The 25,027-nt window shown below is 38.6% G+C and overlaps 2 pseudogenes; both read right to left on the bottom strand.

Annotated features, from left to right (window-relative positions):
* Positions 1 to 270: 270 nt before the first annotated feature.
* LOC129881292 (5S ribosomal RNA) lies at positions 271 to 390 on the bottom strand (annotated as a pseudogene).
* Positions 391 to 20,991: 20,601 nt separating this feature from the next.
* Positions 20,992 to 21,111, bottom strand: LOC129881285 (5S ribosomal RNA; annotated as a pseudogene).
* Between the last annotated feature and the right edge of the window lie 3,916 nt (positions 21,112 to 25,027).

The following is a 25,027-nucleotide window of genomic DNA, read 5'->3' on the forward strand; positions in this document are numbered from 1 at the left end:
CTAAAGGTCACTATATGAACGAACTTTAGCGCTACTCAGTAGCCAACCCCAATGAATGGGTGTGTATGTAAAGGGGGGAATACAATAGGAGGAGTTAAACAAGAATGACTTAAAAGGGACATGGTCATAGTGAAACTAAAGATCTACCCCTATACCGATTGCAGATTAACAGAGGAAAGGGAAAGGCAACACATAAAGACTAGTGAGATGACGCTAAGATAAATTTTGGACTAAGTTGAGTGCCCCGCACATTATTGCAAGGATTACCATGAAACACGACACGAGGAATTCCCAGGAAGGTCACCCATCCTAGTATTTCTCTCGCCCAAGCATGCTTAACTTCTAAATTCTGATGGAACTTAATGCATTAGTGCTGGTATGATCACGCGAGATGGAAGAATCTGAACTAGCGGTGGGGAAATGATATGAGATTATGTACCCAGAGTATTATAAGATATATTAAGGCAATTGTAATAAGGTCTTAAGCAAAACAAGCAGTGTTAGTTGATTACCAACTGATGGCGCACTTGCATACCACAGTTCTTCAACATAGTACCAGTTAACGATAGATAGATGATAGAAAGGCTATATGGGCCAGTGGGCGAGGGAATTTCAACACTACTTGGCAGCCAACTTTAAGGATTGAAAAGCAAAATCCAAAGGATGAAGTGCCAGTTAAAGTTTGGGAATAAAATGAAGGACTATACGAGGCTAAGGATTCCCAAATTATCAACGTCATTATGCACCTATGCTATACTCTTCAAGAGTAGGGTGTTATATGGGTTATTGCGAGAAGGCTAACGAATCAGCCTAATTGCCTTCAAGCAAGACCACCTATGCAGCTGGTACTAGGTGAAGTTATAGGAAAAAGAGGTAGTAAGGTTCCGTAAGGCTTCCTCAGCTAATATCTCAGATAGAGGGACTTCAATTATAATTAACATCTTGAGATCAGTCCAAGAAGAGATCAGGAGCACAGACAGGTCTTACTACCACATTTTCCCCTCAAGTTGTTAAACAGACTAAGCGCACTATTAGACGCTAGAACATATGTCGCAAGCCGGGAAATTAACTTCGAAGGTAGCTGGGATGATTATCCATCACTCATCGATTTGCCTACCATAATGGCTACTACTCCAATATCCCAATGACCTCATACAAGACTGGTAGAGCAAGATGTGTAAGTCCCCTACTAGATGGGGCGATGTTAGAGAGACTAAGCTAAAGGGCCCCGACATGATTGAGCAAGTTAAGAATTAGCAGCCTAGAGTCAAAGAAATAATATACAAATAATCGCCATCGATATACAGAGTTCAAATTGATGATTGGATGTTCATAACAGGGTCACCCAAAAAAAGGAAACTTAACCCAAAATACATTGGATCTTGTCAAGTTGCTCATAAGGTGGGAAAAGTTACCAGTAAGTTGAGCTTACCACCTGATTGGAAAACTATACGCCCAGTCTATTAGATAAGGATGTTCCACAAAGGTATTGGTGAGCCACCCAGAGTATGTTCCATAGATAATGTCCAGAAAATAGAATCTTGCGAGGAACAACCGTCGCCATCTTAGATCAGTAAACTACAAGATCATAGACTAAAGACGTGCCTTCCATTAAGATACTGTGGCAAAACCAAAACCTGAAAGAGGATGACCGGGGAAGCTGAAGAGAACATAAAACACAAGTATTCGTACCTATTCCCGATGTCTGCAAGTAACCCCAACTCCTAAAACTCATATATTAATTACTTGGATAGAAGTATATATTATGGAAATAGTAAAGAATCTCCCTACGAATTGTATAAGGTGTTAAGGGAAGTTTTGTTTAACATTCAAGGACGAATGTTCTAAAGGGGGAAGGATGTTACACCCCACACTTTTAAACTCAGAATGTCTTATAAGTTCCTTAGACATTATCATGTGAGCCGTATATGCTACGTTACAATCAAATGACTCTAAGGAAGGGAGAATGTGATACCCCATAGTAGAGAAGGTTGGAAATAGAGTCATAAGAATCCGAAAGGAATTGGAGGCCAAGTGACGAATCGTAGGACTCGACTTACCTATAAAAGCTACTAACTTAGAAGTCTTACATACTTGAGCTACTTGAGGACATACCAAGATTACGTAGCACCAATTACATAGGCTTTTAAAATAGGACGAGATTACAAACTCATGAGAAAGGGGAAAAGAGATATGTGAAAGCCAATAGAGGAGTGACACGTGGCAGCACCTCAAGCAAGCAGGTGACCCACCTACTTGGGGTCAAGTAGGTGACCCACCTGCTTGGGGGGAGGTGGACCCCACTACCACATGGTAGTCCTTAAGTGGTTGCATAGTTACGGTTGTCCAATAAGGGTTGGACACGTATCACCCTTAGAGAATGACACATGTCACCTCCTAAACCACCCTACATATGTATGTATTGTGACAAAGAACTTCAGTTCTTAGCCAAAATAGCAGCCAAAGAGAAGGAAAAAAAATGTGAGAGAAGAAGAAGAGAAAGGTAGCCATGTTTTGGAGAAATTAAGGTAAGTTTCCAATTTTTCCTTTGTAAATTAATTATCTACGGTGTTCCTCAACAACATGAAGGTGTATACATGTATCTTATGATTTCTATGGAACAATAACTTCAGCTTTACACTTGGAATAAACCAGAGAAAGTTGAAAGGAAAACTCTAGGAATAAGAGGAGGGAGCTACGGGTTTGGCCCTTTGGAGGTGAGCCTCCGACTTTCGTTTCGTGAATTGATTATTTGAGGTGTACCATGGTTATATAATAGTGTTTGATAACCAAAAATTCTAATTTGGGGCAGCGGAGAAGGGACATAAATAGATTGCTGAATTTCAGCACGTTTGAAGAAGTTTCGAGTTGCAATTTGGCAGTTTTGGCCTTGTGTGTGGCTGGGAACATAAAAATGGTATAGGAATTCTTGACATTGAAAATAATCCAAATTGTAGTTGTTATAGTTGAATTGTCGTTGAAGTAAAATGTTGTTCTTGTGAGGTGTTGCTGCAGGGGTGTGGTGTGTTGTTGTAGGGCCTAAATGTGTTCTATAATGGGTAGGGGTGTTGTTGGTTGAAGCCACACGACCCCTCATTTCATATAATTAAAGGTTCTACAAAATAAAGGCTAGATATCCTATTTTGGTATGGTAGCTTTGAATGAATCATTTGTAGATTATATTGTATATTGTTAATGTGAATTGCTTAAACATATATTGCAGGTTGTTGTTGATTGGCTGTAGGTATTAGGAATGGAATTGGAAATTCGGATAGGGCACATTATAGGGGAGGTGCTGCCCTATTTTTGTAAACTCTTTAACTAGTTAAGGAACTAGTCAAGAAAGCAAGTGAAAGGTTGAGTTCTATGAATACTTATGTGTAGCCTAAGGTGCTGGAAAGCTAAGAGTGGTTGATATTCATATTACTTTCATGTGAATAGGTTCAAAGGACGATGAGGAAAATGGGATAAAGAGTAACTCATAAGAGGTATGTGAAGCTTCTCTTGGTATGTTTTTGGTATAAGAATGTAAAGCCTATCTTTTCTCTTTCTTTTCGCATGTCTTAGATGTAAGCAGGATATGATATGAGCTTTGGGGGTAATTCCAATCCCAGGTTCTAAATATGACTTCGGGACCCTCACTCACTTTTGAATGTTAAACTTTAAAGTAGTAAGCTAATATCTTCGAGTCTTCGATAGGTTAAATAGTAACTGGAGGTATAGGACTCTATCCTTAAGGGCTCCACGAGGACAGACGTATGGATCCTATAAGTTGTTTGGCAACATTGTGACACATGTCTATGGTTCCTGATGCTCCATACAGTCCTCCGTGAAACCTAGCAGGTACTTCAATTACTTCCAAGTGACGGTTTACTTGATGACTTCATTGAGTCTCACATAATGATTTAAATTGTGTTTGGTTTCTCGCTACTCTACTCGTGCATATTGTAATACTTCTTTCGTCGACTCTGGGGCCGGGAATAGTAATCGTGCATAACTCCACTACATTGTTCATCACGCCCTCACTAGAGGGCTGGGTACGTATGTATATATATGATGATATGATGATGTGTTATAATAAGGAGATGATGGTACTACAGATATGATTTACCGGATCCCTAATAGGGCTGGCTATATTGAAAATTTGAGCATGCATGATTTTACTTTTCCAGGTATAGATTTCTGATTTTATATTTTATCCTTGCTTCTCTATTTTAGATATGCCTCTAGTCGTATTGTGTTATGTTTTACATACTTAGTACATATGTTGTACTGACCTCCCCCCCTTTTCTCGGGGGGGCTGCGTTCATGCCTACAGGTACAAATATAAGTTTTGGAGTCCGTCACCTTTGGATTTAGCTCAGCTCATCTTGAAGAGGATCCATCATATCGGAGCCTAGCTTTTGGTATTGACCATTTATGCATAGAACTGTTTTATTTATTCAGGGATACGGTAGGGACCCTGTCTCGCCATATGTTGTCATAGATATTGTTAGAGATCTGCAGACATATATATGTGGGTTGTATATGTCAGTTTGGTTCAGCTTGATCTATATGATATATTGTACGTGTTGTTATGTTATGGCAGTCTGGTCGGCTTGCGTGCCCTTTCATGAGGTGATACAAATGAAAGAGCTACAGATATACAGAATCTTATGACCCATTGGGGTTCTCATTTACGTATCATGTTGTTGTAGTCCGGTTTGACTACACTTGATTTATATGCATTGCATGTTCATAATTCGATGTGACCACAGCTGATAGATATGTATACCCGGGGTCCAGGTCGGACCCCAGTCGCGGCCTATGGGGTTGGGTCATGACACCTGTCAAGACCCACTCCGTAGGCCGTGACTAGTGCCCGAGTTAGGCACCCATACGTACCTTTAGCCCCACTTAGCATGTTAGCAGAAGAAACAAATGTAGAAATCAAAAGAGGTCGCTTAAGAGCACATGAAAGCAGTTAAGGCCGTAACAAAACATAAAATCCTAAAACATATACAGAACCGAAAAATACATATCTAAAAATCTCTATAGAACAATAGCATAATCATATGATAGGACAGGGCCCCATCGTATCCCTGACCAAAATATGGGCTCTAAACAAAGGAGCACTATCAAACAGCAGAGTGGATGTCCTAAGCAAGCGGATTGATAACTCAATCGTATGTACCTGCAGACATGTAATGCAACCCATTAGAATAGGGGGTCAGTACAGAAAATGTACTGAATAAGAAAAGCGTGGGATGTAATAAATAAAGTCATCACTAGAAAAGAATGAGCAAAACAAATGAGCGAAATATCTAGAAATATCAAAATTCTTATCGCAACCCCTAATAATGCATGCGGAAAAACATATGTCATATCCTACCCCATTACGAGATGTAGTAAACATAACATGGTCGTCATCCCATCACTGGTGCCACAAAACAGCATAACTTCAGAGTAGGGAATACCTCCGTAATAGATCATATCATATCAGATGGCCATATCATATTATATCATATCATCAGACATAAACATATGTGTACATGGCACAGCATAACTCCACAACCCATGTACAGGATATACCTGCCCCCTCACGTTGGGGCACGACAAACAAGGCAGAGAAGTATGCACGATCATGTATCTCCTAGCCCAGGCTCAGTGAAAGAAGCATTGAGGCATCCACGAGTGGAGTAGTGAGAAACTAAATGCAATTTAAATCATATTTGAGACTCGATGGAATGATAAAAATGAACTATCATTCAAAAATCAATACAAGCTCTATATCAAGTACCTTTTGAATGTTATTATGGATTTCATCAAAATAGAACCTCTGAAAATCTAGAACATTGGCCATCCAAGTGGCTCTAAGAATAGGAACTTACTTGGAAGCATATAAAAATCATATATTTATTTCATAAAGACCATGCCAAAGAAAGGAAGATAGCTTCACATTTTTTTACTACTCTCCATCATATAAAAGGCTTGAGAGCCATAGCTCAATTATTATGGAAGTTCTAACATTAGGAAGTAGATAAGAGTCATAAATCATGCTCGGAGCTTTATGGATGGGATAACCCCCAAAACTTACATCATGTAATACTTATCTCAAAACATGCCAAGAGAAGGAAGGGGTAGCTTTACATACCTATGCAAAAAACATGCAAAGAGAAAGAAGAAAGCTTCACATATCTCTTATGGATTACTCTTAACCACGTTTGTGTCGTTGTATTTTGAAACTATTTAACATGAGAGTAATACTAAGATTAATAACCTTTCACTTTCCAATTTCCAACTCTACAACCACGTACCCATAGGAATCATTTCCTTATCTATTTCCCTTAACTAGCTTACTACTAGCTCCGAAGTTACCAAACATTGGGCAGCATCTCCCATATAACTTTAACATCCCTGAGATTTCAACTCGGCCAAAATATCAACAACCATACCAACAACAACAACCAGCAACATATTTACAAGTAAATCACTTCAACTTTACACAATACAAACTCCAAACAACTCGCTTAACTACGATACCAAAATAGAGTTTTTAATCTTTATGTCATAAAACCGTTAAAAATATGAAACAGAGGGTCATTTGGGTGAAACCAGAAGCACCCACAACCTTTTGGAAACACCTTCCATCCCTGAACCACGCAACCAAACCAGCTGCAACTACAGCACCACAATCACATCACACTACCCAACTTCGATTTAAGTATAACGACTTCAATTTAGTTTGTTTCTAATGTCAAGCATCCATATGTAATTTTTCCACTTCAAACCTTATTTAAGACATTTAATATACCTCATAACATCATTATAAATTCCAATTTGAAAGGTAAAACCTTACCTTTCCCGAAACTTACCAAAACTCGCCTCGGAAGTTCCTTTAGCGCGACTAAAACTTTATGGTTGCTTGTTGTCCTTTTGATGCAAACCCAAATAATAAATTTATATTACTAACACCTTCATATCATCGTGGTATACCCTAGATAATTAATTCACAAAACAAAATCAGAGGACTTACCCCTTTTGTTTCTCCAACCCGTGGCTCTCTCTTCTCTAGCTCAAGGTTTCTCTTCTCTTCTTTTTTTCTCTAGAAGTTTGTAGATAATAACGACTTTGGTTGTAGATATGAATGACTCATAATATATATATATATATATATATATATATATATATATATATATAGGATGCCTTAGGGGGGTGGCACGTGTCAACCCCTAAGTGGTGACATGTGTTAAGCCCTAAGTGATGATATGTGTCAAGCCCTCATTGGGCCACCACATCCTCTACTCCAATCCGGGGATGCCATGTGGAATATAGGGTCCACCCCTTGATCCATCTTTTTCCACATGGAACTTCTAACTGCTTCCACATAGCAGTCTCTTATGCTGCCACGTGTCACTCTCTTATCCTCCTCACGAGTTTGTAATCTCGTCTTACTTCACGAACCTATGTAATACTTGTTATGTAAGCTTGATATGTACTCAAGTAGCTTAAGTATGTAACACATCCAAAGTAATAGCTTACACAAGTAAGTCGAGTCCTATGACTTACTACTTGGCCTTCAATTCCTTCTGGATTCTTATAACCCTATCTCCAATCTTCCTTATTATGGGGTATCATATTCTCCTTTCTTTAGATTTATTTGATAGCATTATAGCTTATCCGTCTCACATGGTAACTTCTACCGACTATATAGAGAGTTTTCCTATTCCATTGCAATGATATATACTTTCATCGAGCAATTAATGTCAGAGTTGCAAAGGTTGGGATTACTTGTAGATGTAGGGAATAGGTACGGATACTTGTGTTTCATTTCCTCTTCAGCTTCCTAGGTCATCTCTTCATGTATTTTGTTTCACCACAATACCATGACGGAAGCTACATCCTTAGTTCACAATCTTTTACTCTGTTGATCCAGGATGGTGATAGGTTGTTCTTCACAGGATAATTCCTCTGTGACCTGGATATATTCTATTGGACAAACTCAGGTTGGATCACCAACACACTTGCAAAGAATTAATACCTGAAAGACTGGATGTACTGCTTCTATATCCGCTGGTAAGTCCAGCTCATAGGTAACCTTGACTATTTGGTGAAGGATCTGATAAGGACCAATGTATCTGGGACTAAGGTCTAGATTTTATTACTTTCTTTGTGGGTGATACTTTCGAGAATACTCAATTACTAACTTGAAACTCTAGAGATCGACATCGATTATCCGCATATGACTTCTGTCGATTCTAAGCTGCTAATGATCTCTCCTGAATAAGCTTTGTCTTTTATACAACTTATTGAACCATGCCTGAGCCCATTAGTCGTGTTTTACCAACATCAAACCAACCAATTAGTAATCTTGACAGATAGTAGACAATTGTCCTAGTTACCTTTGAAGTCAACCATATAGGCCCGCCGCATCTCTTCTAGCATTTAGCTAGTAAGCTTAGTCTATCGATCGGTCTGAGGGTACAGTGATGTATGAAGACCTATCTGTCTTCCAAATCTCTTTTCCCAATCTGCTTGGTATCGTATCATATCCATCTCTTTCTTCATCCTTGACTAAGTCACGAAGCGACGAGAACCTTTCCACACATAGTGCAATATTTCATCTATTAATCTGTACTTATGTAATATGACCCATGGAACAATTAATCCAAGGACACACTCCATTTATTTTTATCAAAAGTTAATTAGCACTTTTCGTCATTCCAATTTCAATTAGGCAATACTTGTATTTCGACGATAATTGTCCAAGGTTCTCTTGCAGGAGTAGCTTTATCCCAACCTATATCCTTTGTTTCTTGGGATGAATATATATTTCACCATTTATTCCTTAAGTTTACCATCTTTTTCTCTTAAGGATTCCACTATTGTCGGGGTGACGACTGTGCACGTACCACCCCTTTATACCTTATACCCCTTACCCTTACTGTGTACCCAACACCGGCTTTTAATTTTCTCAACAATATACCAAGTTTGCCTCAATTAGGGCCTTACCTTACAACCATGTAGTCGTATTGCACTTTTAAGTTCATATTGTACATTCCCCTTTTGTTCCATATTTGTATTCATTTAAGCACTTTTAAGTTCATATTGTACGTTCCCCTTTTATCTCGTCTATGTCTATCTTTTATTCTGCACAACAGGGATCTTATACTACCTCTGTATTATTCGGAATGCATTACTTCCACATAGTCCTTTTTCTCATTTCCAAAACGTATTATATCCATCCATATTTATTCGTATCATACCAATCATTCCCTAACACCCATTCTATCTCGTTGCTCATCCTTCTACAGCTTGGGCTTTCGTAGTTCCATCACTTTTAGCATTCGTATCTTCGGCTACACATGTCATGACCTATTGTTACAATGTCATCTCGCTTTCTTCTTACTTACTCCTTTCACTTACTCTTTCTTTCCTTGTGCTCGCTATCCTTTCTGTTATCACATAATCTTTATTCGCAACTTTCCCTACGGAACTTGATAAGTCTTCTTATTTGTTCCCTAGCCCACTTTTCCATTTCATACTTACCCTTATATTCTTATTACACAGACCACGTCCTATCACTAGCCAATTTCTCACTAGGCTTTACTTATTTTCATAATGATCCTCGTTATATTCACATCATATCCTATTCGTATTCTACCCCATAGTATAACACTTCTTAACCTTTTTCATGATTCTTACTATGGGTTACTTACCCTTCTTAGTTAGTCTTATCCTTAATATCTCCCAAGTTATCCTATTTATACTTCATATACATCACAATTCTGTTTCCCTTACACTCTTGTCTTAATCATACTGTTACTCTTTTTAATTATAGTTCATCACAGTTTATCCCTGTGTATCAATTCTGTCGGTGCCTTAATATATCGTTCTATCCAGAACTACCAGTCTTCTCTAAATCATCTCCCTAGGGTCATGATTCTTTTCCAACTTTGGTTTACTATATCAATATTGACCTCCTAGTTTCTATTGCCATCAATTCAGTAATTAACTTATTTCTCAAAGTCAGCCATACTCGTGGTTTAGAGAAATCTTGTCATTATTTTGGGAACGACCCTTTAAGACATACTACAGCCCTGTATCTCATTCTATTTTTATTTCTAGGAAAATTTGGGCAGAGTTTCCTCTATATTCCTTACTCTCTCAAATTTGCACACAGAAAATACCAAAATTGCCTCACAGGGCCAACATGTATAAATTTACATATATATGTATCATATCATATCATATCGCAGCCACACAGGGCGTCCACAATCAATAGTATGAAAATGGACTTACCTCGTACGTCAACTGGAACTTCCCCTGTTACACTTTCCTATCTACTTTTTCCTTTCAATTTACAACTTTACATTTTAGTTCTACTTCAATACCTTACCCAACAGATATCTTTCTTGCCTTTTCTTACCTGCGTGCCTTGTGACTTCCAATATCATCAATCACTTCTTTCCGTTGTTGCCATCCTTCTGTTAACATCCAAGGTTAATATAAGGAGTTTTCCTATGACTTAAATCTATCGCATGATGTTAGATATGAAAGAAAGGTAACATCCTAAATGTCCTGTAGGCTCCTATTTATAGATGTGGCACGCAACACACCGATAAACAAGACTCTACTAGACACGATCTGTAGACACTCCAAGGAAGGACCGCTCTGATATAACTTTTGTCATGACCCACTCCATAGGCCGTGACTAGTGCCCGAGTTGGGCACCCATACATACCTTTAGCCCCACTTATCATGCTAGCAGAAGAAACAAATATAGAAATCAAAAGAGGTCGCTAAGGAGCACATGAAAGTAGATGTAGCACACGAAGGCCGTTTAAGGCAGTCACAGAACATAAAAGCCCTAAACATATATAGAACCCACAAATACATATCTAAAAATATCTACAGAATGATAGCATAATCATATGACGAGATAGGGCCCCGTCGTACCCCTAACCAATGTATACATATAGGCTACAGAAAGGTCAGTACCAAAATATAGGCTCTGAACAAAGGAGTACTGTCAAACAGCAGAGTGGATGTCCTAAGCAAGCGGATTGATAACTCAATCGTCTGTACCTGCAGGCATGTAATGCAGCCCACGAGAAAAGGGGGTCAGTACAGAAAATGTACCGAATAGGTAAAGCATGGGCTGTAATAAATAAAGTCATTACTAGAACAGAATGTGCAAAACAAATGAGCGAAATATTCAGAAATATCAAAATGCTTATCGCAACCCCTGATAATGCATGCGGAAAAACATATGGCATATCCTACCCCATAACAAGACGTAGTGAACAAAACGTGGTCGTCATTCCATCACCGGTGCCAAAAAATAGCATAACTTCAGAGTATGGAATACCTCTCTAATAGATCATATCATATCAGATGACCATATCATATTATACCATATCATCAGACATAAACATATATGTACATGGCACATCATAACTCCACAACCCATATACAGGTCATACCTGCCCCCTCACATTGGGGTACGGCGAATAAGGCAGATAAGTATGCACGATCATGTGTCTCCTGGACCGGGCTATGTGAAAGAAGCACTGAGGCATCCATGAGTAGAGTAGTGAGAAACTAAATGCAATTTAAATCATATTTGAGAATCGATGGAATGATAAAAATGAACTATCATTCAAAAATCAAGACAAGCTCTATATCAAGTACCTTTTGAATGTTATTATGGATTTCATCAAAATAGAACCTCTGAAAATCTAGAACATTGGCCATCCAAGTGGCTCTAAGAATAGGAACTTACTTGGAAGCATATAAAAATCATACATTTGTTTCATAAAGACCATGCCAAAGAAAGGAAGATAGCTTCACATTTTTTTACTACTCTCCATCATATAAAAGGCTTGAGAGCCATAGCTCAATTATTATGGAAGTTCTAACATTAGGAAGTAGATAAGAGTCATAAATCATGCTTGGAGCTTTATTGATGGGATAACCCCCAAAACTTACATCATGTAATACTTATCTCAAAACATGCCAAGAGAAGGAAGGGGTAGCTTTACATACCTATGCCAAAAACATGCCAAGAGAAAGAAGGTAGCTTCACATACCTCTTATGGATTACTCTTAACCACGTTTGCATCGTTGTATTTTGAAACTATTTAACATGAGAGTAATACTAAGATTAATAATCTTTCACTTTTCAATTTCCAACTCTGCAACCACGTACCCATAGGAATCATTTCCTTATCCATTTCTCTTAACTAGCTTATTACTAGCTCCGAAGTTATCGAAAATTGGGCAGCATTTCCCATATAACTTCAACATCCCCAAGATTTTAACTCGGAAAAAATATCAACAAACATAACAACAAAAACAACCAAAAATTTATTTATAAGTAAGTCACTTCAACTTTACACAATACAAACTCCAAACAACTCGCTTAACTACGATACCAAAATAGAGTTTTTAATCTTTATTTCGTAAAACCTTTAACAATATGAAATGGAGGGTCATGTGGCTGTAACCAGAAGCACCCACACCCTTTTTAAAACACCTTACATAACTTCACCATGCAACCAAATCAGCTGCAACCGCAGCACCATAATCATAACACACTACCCGACTTCGATTTAAGTATAACGACTTCTATTTAGTTCATTTCTAACGAAAAGCATCCTTATGCAATTTTTACACTTACAAACTTATTTAAGACATGTAATATACCTCATAATATCATCATAAACTACAATTTTAAAGGGAAAACCATACCTTACCCAAAACTTGCCAAACTCGCCAAAACTCGCCAAAACTCGCCTCGGAAGTTCCTTTAGCACGACTAAAACTTTGTGGCTGTTTGTTGTCCTTTTGGTGCTGCCCCAAATCATAAATTTACATTAATAACACCTTCATATCATCATGGTATACCCTAGATAATTAATTCACGGAATGAAATCGAAGGATTTACCCCTTTTTTTTTCTCCAACCTGTGGCTCTCTCTTCTCTAGCTCAAGGTTTCTCTTCTCTTCTTTTTTTCTCTAGAATTTTGTAGATAAGAATGACTTTGGTTGTATATAATAATGACTCATAAAATATATTTATATATATAGGCTACCTTAGGGGGTGGCACGTGTCAAACCCTAAGTGGTAACACGTGTCAAGCCCTCATTAGGCCACCGCATCCCCTTCTTTAATCCAGGGATGCCATATGACAGGTGGGGGTACACCCCCTTGATCTAGATGCTGCCACATGGCACTTACCACTTCTTCCATGTGGCACTCTCTCATGCTTCCACGTGGCACTCTCTTTTCCTCTTCTTGGGTTTGTAATCTTGTCTTACTTCACGAACCTATGTAATCCTTGTTATGTAAGCTTATTATGTACTCAATTATCTTAAGTATGTAACACATCCAAAGTAATAGCTTACACAAGTAAGTCGAGTCCTACGACTTACTACTTGGCCTCTAATTCCTTTTGGATTCTTATAACCCTATCTCCAATCTTCCTTATTATGGGGTATCACATTCTCCTTTCCTTAGAGTTATTTGATAGCGTTATAGCTTATTCATCTCACATGGTAACTTCTGAGAAATTTAAGAACCTTTCAATAAACTTAAGAAGTTTAATAAACTTAAAAAGCTTTAAAATCTTTCAAGAAACTCAAAAACCTCTCAAGGTACAAAAGTCTTTCAAGATACAAAAGTACGGGGTATAACAATACCCGATGCTCATTAGGGTCACCGTCACCCTTAACCAGTATCTCACTTTTTAGATCCCTTTTATGATGGTACAAGTGATACCCCATCACATATCTGACGGACCATCAGAGTCGCCGTTAGTCTTATCTAGAGAGTCTATTTTTTGAGCTTTTTGTGACAATACAAGTGACGGGCCATCACACATCTGAAGAACTATCAGGAAGGCCATCACAATGTCCTTTGTTCAAATTTTGAGGTGTTTTTTTGGTAATCCTTTACCTAATTCCTAGATTCAATTTCTAAATTCTCTTCCCTTGTGGTGAAGTGAGACTCAATTTGTTAGTTAGAGGTAAAAAAGAAAAAAAAGAGTATGAAAATTTTGAAATTTCAATGCCATGGATTCTTTGGATCATTTAGAGTGTGTTTCAAGTGATTATCAACGACATTACGCACCTATGCTATATTCTTCAAGAGTAGGGTACTATACGGGTTATTGCGAAAAGGCTAATGAATCAGCCTATTTGCCTTTAAGCAAGACCACCTATGCAGCTGGAACTAGGTGAAGTTATAGGACAAGGAGGTAGTAAGGTTCCGTGAGGCTTTCTCAACTAATATCTCAGATAGAGGGACTTCAATTATAATTAACATCTTGAGATCAGTCCAAGAAGAGATCGGGAGCACAGATAGGTCTTAGTACCACATTTTCCCCTCATGCTGTTAAATAGACTGAGCGCACTATTTGACGCTAGAAGATATGTCGCAAGCCAGGAGATTTACTTCGAAGGTAGCTGGGATGATTATCCATCACTCATCGAGTTGCCTACCATAATGGCTACTACTCCAGTATCCCAATGGCCCCGTATAAGACTGGTAGAGCAAGATGTATAAGTCCTCTATTAGATGGGGTGATGTTAGAGAGACTAAGCTATAGGGCCCCAACATGATTGATCAAGCTAAGGATTAGCAACCTAGAGTCGAAGAAATAATATACAGATAATCTCCATCGACATACAAAGTTCAAATTGATGATTGAATGTTCATAACAGGGTCACCCAAAAAAGGAAACTTAACCCAAAATACATTGGATCTTGTCAAGTTGTTCATAAGGTGGGAAAAGTTGCCGGTAAGTTGAGCTTACCACCTGATTAGAAAACTATACGCCCAGTCTATTAGATAAGAATGTTTCGCAAAGGTACTGATGAGCCACCCAGAGTATGTTCCATAGATGATGTCCAGAAAATGGAATCATACGAGGAACAACCTATCGCCATCTTAGATCGGCAAATTAGAAGATCGTAGACTAAAGACGTGCCTTCCATCAAAATACTGTGGCAAAACTAAAACTAGAAAGAGAATGACCGAAGAAGCTGAAAAGAACATAAAACAAAAGTATTCGCACCTATTCCCGATGTCTGCAGGTAACCCCAACTCCTGAAATTCATATATTAAGTACTTGGATAGAAGTATGTGTTATGGAAACAATAAAGAATCTCCCTACGATTTGTATAAGGTGCTAAAGGAAGTTTTGTTTAACATTCAGGGACGAATGTTCTAAAGGGTGGAAGGATGTTACACCCCACACTTTTAAACTCAAAATGTCTTATAAGTTCCTTAGACATTATCATGTGAGCCGAATACGCTACGACACTATCAAATGACTCTAAGGAAGAGAGAATGTGATACCCCATAGTAGAGAAGGTTGGAAATAGAGTCATAAGAATCCGTAAGGAATTGAAGGCCAAGTGATGAGTCGTAGGACTCGACTTACCTACGTAAGCTACTAACTTAGAAGTCTTACATACTTGAGCTACTTGAGGATATACCAAGCTTACGTAGCACGGATTACATAGGCTCTTAAAATAGGATGAGATTACGAACCCACGAGGAAGGGAACAAGATGACATGTGGCCGCTAATGGAGGAGTGACAAGTGGATGCACATCAAGAAATAAAGTGACCCACCTACTTGGAGTCAAGTAGATGACCCACCTGCTTGGGGGGAGGTGGACCCTATTGCCACGTGGCAGCCCCTAAGTGGTTATATAGTTATGGTGGTCCAATAAGGGTTGGACACGTGTCACCCTTAGAGGATGAAACGTGTCACCTCCTAAACCACCCTACATATTTATGTCTTGTGACTAAGAACTTCAGTTCTTAGCCAAAACAGCAGCCAAAGAGAAGGAAAGAAAACGTGAGAGAAGAAGAAGAGAAAGTCAGCCATGTTTTGGAAAAATTAAGGTAAGTTTCTAATTTTTCCTCCGTGAATTAATTATCTACGGTGTTTCTCAAAAATGTGGAGGTGTATACATGTATCTTACGATGCCTACAGAATAATAACTTTAGCTTTACACTTGAAACAAACAAGAGAAAGTTGAAACGAAAACTCTAGGAATAAGAGGAGGGAGCTACGAGTTTGGCCCTTTGGAGGTGAGCCTATTACTTTCGTTTTGTGAATTGATTATTTTAGGTATCCCACGGTTATATAATAGTGTTTGATAACCAAAAATTCCAATTTGGGGCAGCGGAGAAGGGACATAAATAGCCCGCTCAATTTCAGCACGTTTGAAGAAGTTTCGAGTTGCAATTTGGCAGTTTTGGCCAATTTCGGATAAGGTAAGGTTTATCCTTTTAGTTTGGAATTTATGGTGATGTTATGGAGTATATTATATGCCTTTTCTGTGGCTGGGAACATAAAAATGGTATAGGAATGCTTGACATTGAAGACAATCCAAATTGTAGTCGTTATAGTTGAATTATCGTCGAAGTAAAGTGTTGTTCTTGTGAGGTGTTGTTGAAGGGGTGTGGTGTGTTGTTTCAGGGCCTAAATGTGTTCTAAAAGGGGTAGGGGTGCTTCTGGTTGAAGCCAAATGACCCCTCATTTCGTAAAATTTAAGGTTCTACAAAACAAAGGCTACACATCCTATTTTGGTATGGTAGCTTCGAATGAATCGTTTGGAGATTATGTTGTATATTGTTGATGTGAACTGCTTAAACATATGTTGCAGGTTGTTGGTTGGTTGTAGGTATTAATAGTGGAATTGGAACTTCGTATAGGGCACATTATAGGGGAGGTGCTGCTCGATTTTCGTAAACTCTTTAACTAGTTAAGGAACTAGTCAAGAAAGCAAGCGAAGGGTTGAGTTCTATGAATACTTATGTGTAGCCTAAGGTGATGGAAAGCTAAGAGTGGTTGATATTCTTATCACTTTCATGTTGAATAGGTTCAAAGTACGATGAGGAAAATAGGATAAAGAGTAACTCATAAGAGGTATGTGAAGCTCTCTCATGGCATGTTTTTGACATAAGTATGTAAATCCTATCTTTTCTCTTCCTTTTAGCATGTCTTAATTGTAGGCTATGGATGATGAAAGCTTTGGGGCAACTTCAATCTTAGGTTCTGAATATGACTTCAGGACTCTGAATCACTTCTGGATGTTAAGACTTTTAAAGTAGTTAAACTCCTACTCCTCGAGTCTTCTATATAATTGTGTAACGATTGATTCGACTAAGCTCTTTTTCATAAAAAGAAAGGCTCTGAGATAACCAACGCTCGGACTACTATAAGATATTTCATACTGGTATAAGTCTAATATTTGGAAAACTCTCTTTTACATAGTCCTTAGTGACATTTAGAGGGTATACGTCAGATATTTTCTGCCCTGATCTCCAGGGATGATTCACCTAATGACTTCATTAATTCTCCGATAATTATTTAAACTGTGTTTTGTTTTTCACTACTCTACTCGTGTATACTGTAACACTTCTTTCATCATGCCCTGGCCGGGAATAGTAATCATGCACAATCCACATCATTATTCATCGTGCTCTCACTAGAGGGTCGGGTACGTATGTATATATATGATGATATGATGATGTGTTATAATAAGGAGGTGATGGTACTACATATATGATTCACCGGATCCCTGATAGGGCCGGGTATATTGAAAATTTGAGCATACATGATTTTACTTTTCCAAGTATCGGTTTCTGATTTGATATTTTATCCCCTGCTTCTCTATTTCAGATATGCCTCTAGTCGTATTGTGTTATATTTTACATACTCAGTATATATGTTGTACCGACCCCCCTTTTCTCGAGGGGGCTGTGTTCATGGCCGCAGGTATAGATACAGGTTTTGGAGTCCGTCAGCTTAGGATTCAGCTCAGCTCAGCTGGAAGAGGCTCCATCATATCGGAGCCTAGCTTTTGGTACTGACCACTGATGTATAGAACTGTTTTGTCTATTCAGGAGTACAGCGGGGGTCCTGTCCCGCCATATGTTGTCATTGATATTGTTAGAGGTCTGCAGACATGTATATGTGGGTTGTGTATGTCAGTTTGATTCAGCTGGGTCTATATGATGTATGATATATGTTATTATGTTATGGAAGCCTTGTCGGCTTGCGTGCCCTTTCATGAGGTGATACAAATGAAAGAGGCTACATGTTTATAAAAATGTTATCGCCCAATAGGGATCAGCATGGCATTGTGTTGTTTGTAGTCCGGTTTGACTCCACTTGATTTATATGCACTGTATGTCTATAGTTCGACTTGACCACAACTAATAGATATGTATACGAGGGTCCAAGTCGGACCCCAGTCGAGACCTACGGGGTTGGGTCATGACAGAAGTGGTATCAAAACAGTTCGTCCTTGGATTGTCTACAGACCATGTCTAGTAGAGTCTTGATTATCGATGTGTTGTGCACCACATCTGTAAACAAGAAGCTACAAGGCATTTAGGATGTTTCCTTTCCCTTCACATCCGAGATCGTGCCATAGATCCGAGTAATAGGAAATCTCCTTATACTAACTTTGGATTTTAGCAGAAGAATGACATCGATAGAAAAAAGTAATTGACGACATGGAAAGTTACGAAGCACAGGTAAGTAAAGGCACGAAAGATATCTGTGGAGAAAGGTTTTGATATGTGATGGAAATGTAAAGTCAAAAATAACTGAAAGGAAAAGTAGACAGGAAGTGCAACAGATGCAGTTCAAAGTTGGACATACGAGGTAAGTCCATTATTTTTATACTATTATTGATATTGAAAGCCCTGTGTAGCTACAATATGAGGTGATGTTGAAAGACTTGTGTGGCTGTGATATGATATGAATATATATATGTGTTGGCCCTATGAGGCATTATTGGTATTTTCTGCGTGCAGGTTTTGGGATAAGTAACGAGTATAGAGGAAACTCTGCCGAAATTTTCCCAGAACAAGAAAAGTGAATAAAACATAGAGTCTTAATATGTCTTGGAAGTTGATACCAAGTACCCCCATTATGGTTAACTAAAGCCGTAAGAGGTACCCTTCAGGTCACTAATAAGGGATACCCTTTTTACTTGGGGAAGTTGGTTTTGGAGAAACAAAAGTCTACCTGAGTAATATAGTTCAGACCGCAGTATCTCCAGCCGCAATTATGTTGTAAAAAAGGGGAGAAGCTCAGGTAGAAGGATAAGATATCCAGTAATTGAGCTTCACTCTTTTTGAAAATACCAAGCCCCCGACTCCTATTGTAAATTAGATAAGTGGTTGATAACTCGAGGATAAACTCAGAAGGGGACCAAGTAGGTCAAGTATTAAAAGAAGTACTGTGATGTTTAAGAGATTCTGGGTTTTTCCAACAATGGTTGGAAAGTGGTTTACGATAATAGTTTATAGTTCTCCACCGACTAATTGGGGAGATGACTTCTAACAGAAGCACCTCAAAGAGATGTCAGGAACTGAATATGAGTACGAACTAAAAGGGGGATATGTAAGTATGAATTGAACGGTGTGATACAATTATACATGGATAAAGTAGGACCACTAGTAAGGCGTAGTTGGTATATGCTGACTAAGTTAAAAACCTATGTTGGGTACACAGTAAGGGTAAGGTCTATAAGGTATAAAGGAGTAATGTGCATACACAACATCGAACCAAAAATAACAGAACTCTTAAGAGACAAAGACGACAAACTTAAGGAATAAATGGCGCAACTTCCATTCATCCCAAGAGACAAAGGATATAGGTTGGGAAAGCCACTACTCTAAGAGAACCTTGGACAATGAATGCCGGAATACAAATGTTGCCTAGTTAAAAGAAAATTTAGAACGGCTACAAGTATATATTAACTTTTTATAAAGATAAGTAGAATGTGGCCTTAGATGAGTTGTTGCATGGGTCCCATTACTCAAGTATAGATTAATAGATGAGGTGTCGCACTATGTGTGGGAAGGCTCCTGTTGCCTCGTGATTTAGCCAAGGTTCCGTACGTTGATAATCAGGTTGGAAAAAAAAATATGCAGAAAGACAGGGACATGATACAGTACCAAGTAGACTGGGGAAGGAGACTGGACGAATTTGAAATTGGGCATAGAGACATAGAGCAAGGTATAAGCGGATAAAGGTATAAGTACCCTCTAAAGAGGGGAAGCAAGTGAGAAAACTGCAAGGTTAAGATGGAGGCAATTGATATGGCAACATATTTGAGATGGATGCTTAAACTTCAATACGATCCTTTGTTGAACCAAGTTAGAAAGATCTGGAAGTCGTTAATAATTGGATAGAAGACAGAATGCTATGCAAGATAGTGTTAAGAAGTTTTCCACAAGACCTTGAATGACGTAATGCTAGAAGGTGAATGCGTATGAAAAGAAAAGGGTATAGCAATAAAAGGTTATCGAATAACTCAAGAGACACTACGAAGGATAATGACACCATGCTGGGTCAAAAGCCAAATGTTGGCTATAGAGTTGATCGCAAATGATATTGCGATAAATAAATAACCAAGTAAAAGAAATAGCAAGACTCTTATGGTAGGAGATAAGATGAGCAAGGAGTAAATAAGGAAATAGAAAGAAGTGCGACAAGGTATTTCTTGCACTCTCTCATATTCTCGTAAAGATAAAGAATGACACGAGAATGTGTCAAGAAGGTGACAAACGGGGGTAAGGAAAAATTGTGAAATGGTTTAAATAAAACGAACAAGACAAGCTGGTTAATATAGGATTGGCAAGCTTATATGTCAGATTCCTTTAAAACTATGCCAGCTAATGATAGACAGAACTCAAAGTGGCTCTAAAGGTCACTATATGAACGAACGTTAGCGTTACTCAGTAGCCAACCCCAATGAATGGGTGCATACGTAAATGAGGGAATACAATAAGAGGAATTAAACCAAAATGACCAAAAAGGGACATGGTCGTAGTGAAACTAAAGATCTACCCCAATACCGGTTGTAGGATAATAGAGGAAAGGGAAAGGCAACACATAAAGACTAGTGAGACGATGCTAAGATAAATTTTGGACTAAGTTGAGTGCCCCACACATTATTGCAAGGATTACCATGAAACGCGACACGAGGACTTCCCAGAAAGGTCACCCATCCTAGTATTTCTCTCACCCAAGCACGCTTAACTTCTAAATTCTGATGGAACTTAATACATTAGTGCTGGTATGATCACGCGAGATGGAAGAATCTGAACTAGCGGCGGGGAAACGATATGAGATTATGTACCCAGAGTATTATAAGATACGTTAAGGCAATTGTAACAAGGGCTTAAGTAAAACAAGCAGGGTTAGTGGATTACCAACTGATGGCGCACTTGCATACCATAGTTCTTCAACATAGTACCAGTTAACGATAGGCAGACAACAGAATGTCTATATGGGCCAGTGGGTGAGGGAATTTCGACACCACTTGGCAGCAAACTTTAAGGATTGAAAAGCAAAATCCAAAGGATGGAGTGCTAGTTAAAGTTTGGAAAAAAAAGGACTATACGAGGCTAAGGATTCCCAAATTATCAACGACATTACGCACCTATGCTATACTCTTCAAGTGTAGGGTACTATACGGGTTATTGCGAGAAGTCTAACGAATCAGCCTATTTGCCTTCAAGCAAGACCACCTATGCAGCTGGAACTAGGTGAAGTTATAGGACAAGGAGGTAGTAAGGTTCCGTGAGGCTTTCTCAACTAATATCTCAAATAGAGGGACTTGAATTATAATTAACATCTTGAGATCAGTCCAAGAAGAGATTAGGAGCACAGACAGGTCTTACTACCACATTTTCCCTCAAGATGTTAAACAGACTGAGCGCACTATTTGACGCTAGAAGATATGTCGCAAGCCGGGAGATTTACTTCGAAGGTAGCTGGGATGATTATCCATCACTCATCGAGTTGCCTACCATAATAGCTACTACTCCAGTATACCAATGGCCCCGTACAAGACTGGTAGAGCAAGATGTATAAGTCCTCTATTAGATGGGGCAATGTTAGAGAGAATAAGCTAAAGGGCCCCAACATGATTGATCAAGCTAAGTATTAGCAACCTAGAGTCGAAGAAATAATATACAAATAATCTCCATCGACATACAAAGTTCAAATTGATGATTGGATGTTCATAACAGGGTCACCCAAAAAAGGAAACTTAACCCAAAATACATTGGATCTTGTCAAGTTGCTCATAAGGTGGGAAAAGTTGCCGATAAGTTGAGCTTACCACTTGATTAGAAAACTATACGCCCAGTCTATTAGATAAGAATGTTTCGTAAAGGTACTGGTGAGCCACCAGGAGTATGTTCCATAGATGATGTCCAGAAAATGGAATCATACGAGGAACAACCTATCACCATCTTATATCGGCAAACTAGAAGATCGTAGACTAAAGACGTGCCTTCCATTAAGATACTGTGGCAAAACCAAAACTAGAAAGAGAATGACCGAAGAATCTGAAAAGAACATGAAAAAAAAGTATTCGCACCTATTGCCGATGTCTACAGGTAACCCCAACTCCTGAAATTCATATATTAAGTACTTGGATAGTAGTATGTGTTATGGAAACAATAAAGAATCTCCCTACGATTTGTATAAGGTGCTAAAGGATGTTTTGTTTAACATTCAGGGACGAATGTTCTAAAGGGTGGAAAGATGTTACACCCCACACTTTTAAACTCGAAATGTCTTATAAGTTCCTTAGACATTATCATGTGAGCCGGATATGCTACGACACTATCAAATGACTCTAAGGAAGAGAGAATGTGATACCCCATAGTAGAGAAGGTTGGAAATAGAGTCATAAGAATCCGTAAGGAATTGAAGGCCAAGTGATGAGTCGTAGGACTCGACTTACCTACGTAAGCTACTAACTTAGAAGTATTACATACTTGAGCTACTTGAGGACATACCAAGCTTACGTAGCATGGATTACATAGGCTCTTAAAATAGGATGAGATTACGAACCCACGAGGAAGGGAAAAAGATGACACATGGAAGCTAATGGAGGAGTGACACGTGAAAGCACCTCAAGCAATAAAGTGACCCACCTACTTTGAGTCAAGTAGGTGACCCACCTACTTGGGGGGAGGTGGACCCTATTGCCACATGGCAGCCCCTAAGTGGTTATATAGTTATGGTGGTCCAATAAGGATTGGACACGTGTCACCCTTAGAGGATGACACGTGTCACCTCCTAAACCACCCTACATATTTATGTATTGTGACTAAGAACTTCAGTTCTTAGCCAAAACAGCAGCCAAAGAGAAGGAAAGAAAATGTGAGAGAAGAAGAAGAGAAAGTCAGCCATGTTTTGGAGAAATTAAGGTAAGTTTCTAATTTTTCCTCCATGAATTAATTATCTACGGTGTTTTTCAAAAATGTGGAGGTGTATAAATGTATCTTACGATGCCTACAGAACAATAACTTTAGCTTTACACTTGAAACAAACAAGAGAAAGTTGAAACGAAAACTCTAGGAATAAGAGGAGGGAGCTACGGGTTTGGCCCTTTGGAGGTGAGCCTATTACTTTCGTTTTGTAAATTGATTATTTTAGGTGTCCCACGGTTATATAATAGTGTTTGATAACCAAAAATTCCAATTTGGGGCAGCGGAGAAGGGACATAAACAGGCCGCTCAATTTCAGCACGTTTGAAGAAGTTCCGAGTTACAATTTGGCAGTTTTGGCCAATTTCGGGTAAGGTAAGATTTATCCTTTTAGTTTCGAATTTATGGTGATGTTATGGAGTGTATTATATGCCTTTTCTATGGCTGGGAACATAAAAATGGTATAGGAATGCTTGACATTGAAGACAATCCAAATTGTAGTCGTTATAGTTGAATTATCGTCGAAGTAAAGTGTTGTTCTTGTGAGATGTTGCTGCAGGGGTGTGGTGTGTTGTTTTAGGGACTAAATGTGTTCTAAAAGGGGTAGGGGTGCTTCGAATGAATCATTTGGAGATTATGTTGTATATTGATGATGTGAACTGCTTAAACATATGTTGCAGGTTGTTGGTTGGCTGTAGGTATTAGGAGTGGAATTGGAAATTCATATAGGGCACATTATAGGGGAGGTGCTGCCCGATTTCCGTAAACTCTTTAACTAGTTAAGGAACTAGTCAAGAAAACAAGCGCAGGGTTGAGTTCTATGAATACTTATGTGTAGCCTAAGGTGCTGGAAAGCTAAGAGTGGTTGATATTTGTATCACTTTCATGTTGAATAGGTTCAAAGTACGATGAGAAAACGGAATAAAAAGTAACTCGTAAGAGGTATTTGAAGCTCTCTCTTAGCATGTTTTAGACATAGGTATGTAAAGCCTATCTTTTCTCTTCCTTTTGGAATGTCTTAATTGAAGGCTATGGATGATGAAAGCTTCGGGGCAACTTCACTCTTAGGTTCTGAATATGACTTCAGGACTCTAAATCACTTCTGGATGTTAAGACTTTTAAAGTAGTTAAACTCCTACTCCTCGAGTCTTCTATATAACTGTGTAACGATTGATTCGACTAAGCTCTTTTTTATAAAAGGAAAGGCTCTGAGATAACCAACGCTCGGACTGCTATAAGATATTTCATACTAGTATAAGTCTAAGATTTGCAAAACTCTCTTTTACATAGTCCTTAGGGATATTTAGAGAGTATACGTCAGATACTTGCTGCCCTGATCTCCAGGGATGATTCACCTGATGAATTCATTGAGTCTCTAATAATGATTTAAACTGTGTTTTATTTTTCACTACTCTACTCGTGTATATTGTAACACTTCTTTCATCTCGCCCTGGCCGGGAATAGTAATCGTGCATAATTTACTGCATTATTCATCGCGCTCTCACTAGAGGGCCGGGTACGTATGTATATATATGATGATATGATGATATGTTGTAATAAGGAGGTGATGGTACTACATATATGATTCACCGAATCCCTGATAGGGCCGGCTATATTGGAAATTTGAGCATGCATAATTTTACTTTTCCAGGTACCAGTTTCTGATTTGATATTTTATCCCCTGCTTCTCTATTTCAGATATGCCTCTATTTGTATTATGTTATGTTTTACATACTCAGTACATATGTCATACTGACCTTCCTTTTCTCGGAAGGGGGGCT

This window comes from Solanum dulcamara, chromosome 2 (assembly GCF_947179165.1).
Source record: "Solanum dulcamara chromosome 2, daSolDulc1.2, whole genome shotgun sequence".
In the NCBI taxonomy this organism is placed as follows: Eukaryota; Viridiplantae; Streptophyta; class Magnoliopsida; order Solanales; family Solanaceae; genus Solanum; species Solanum dulcamara.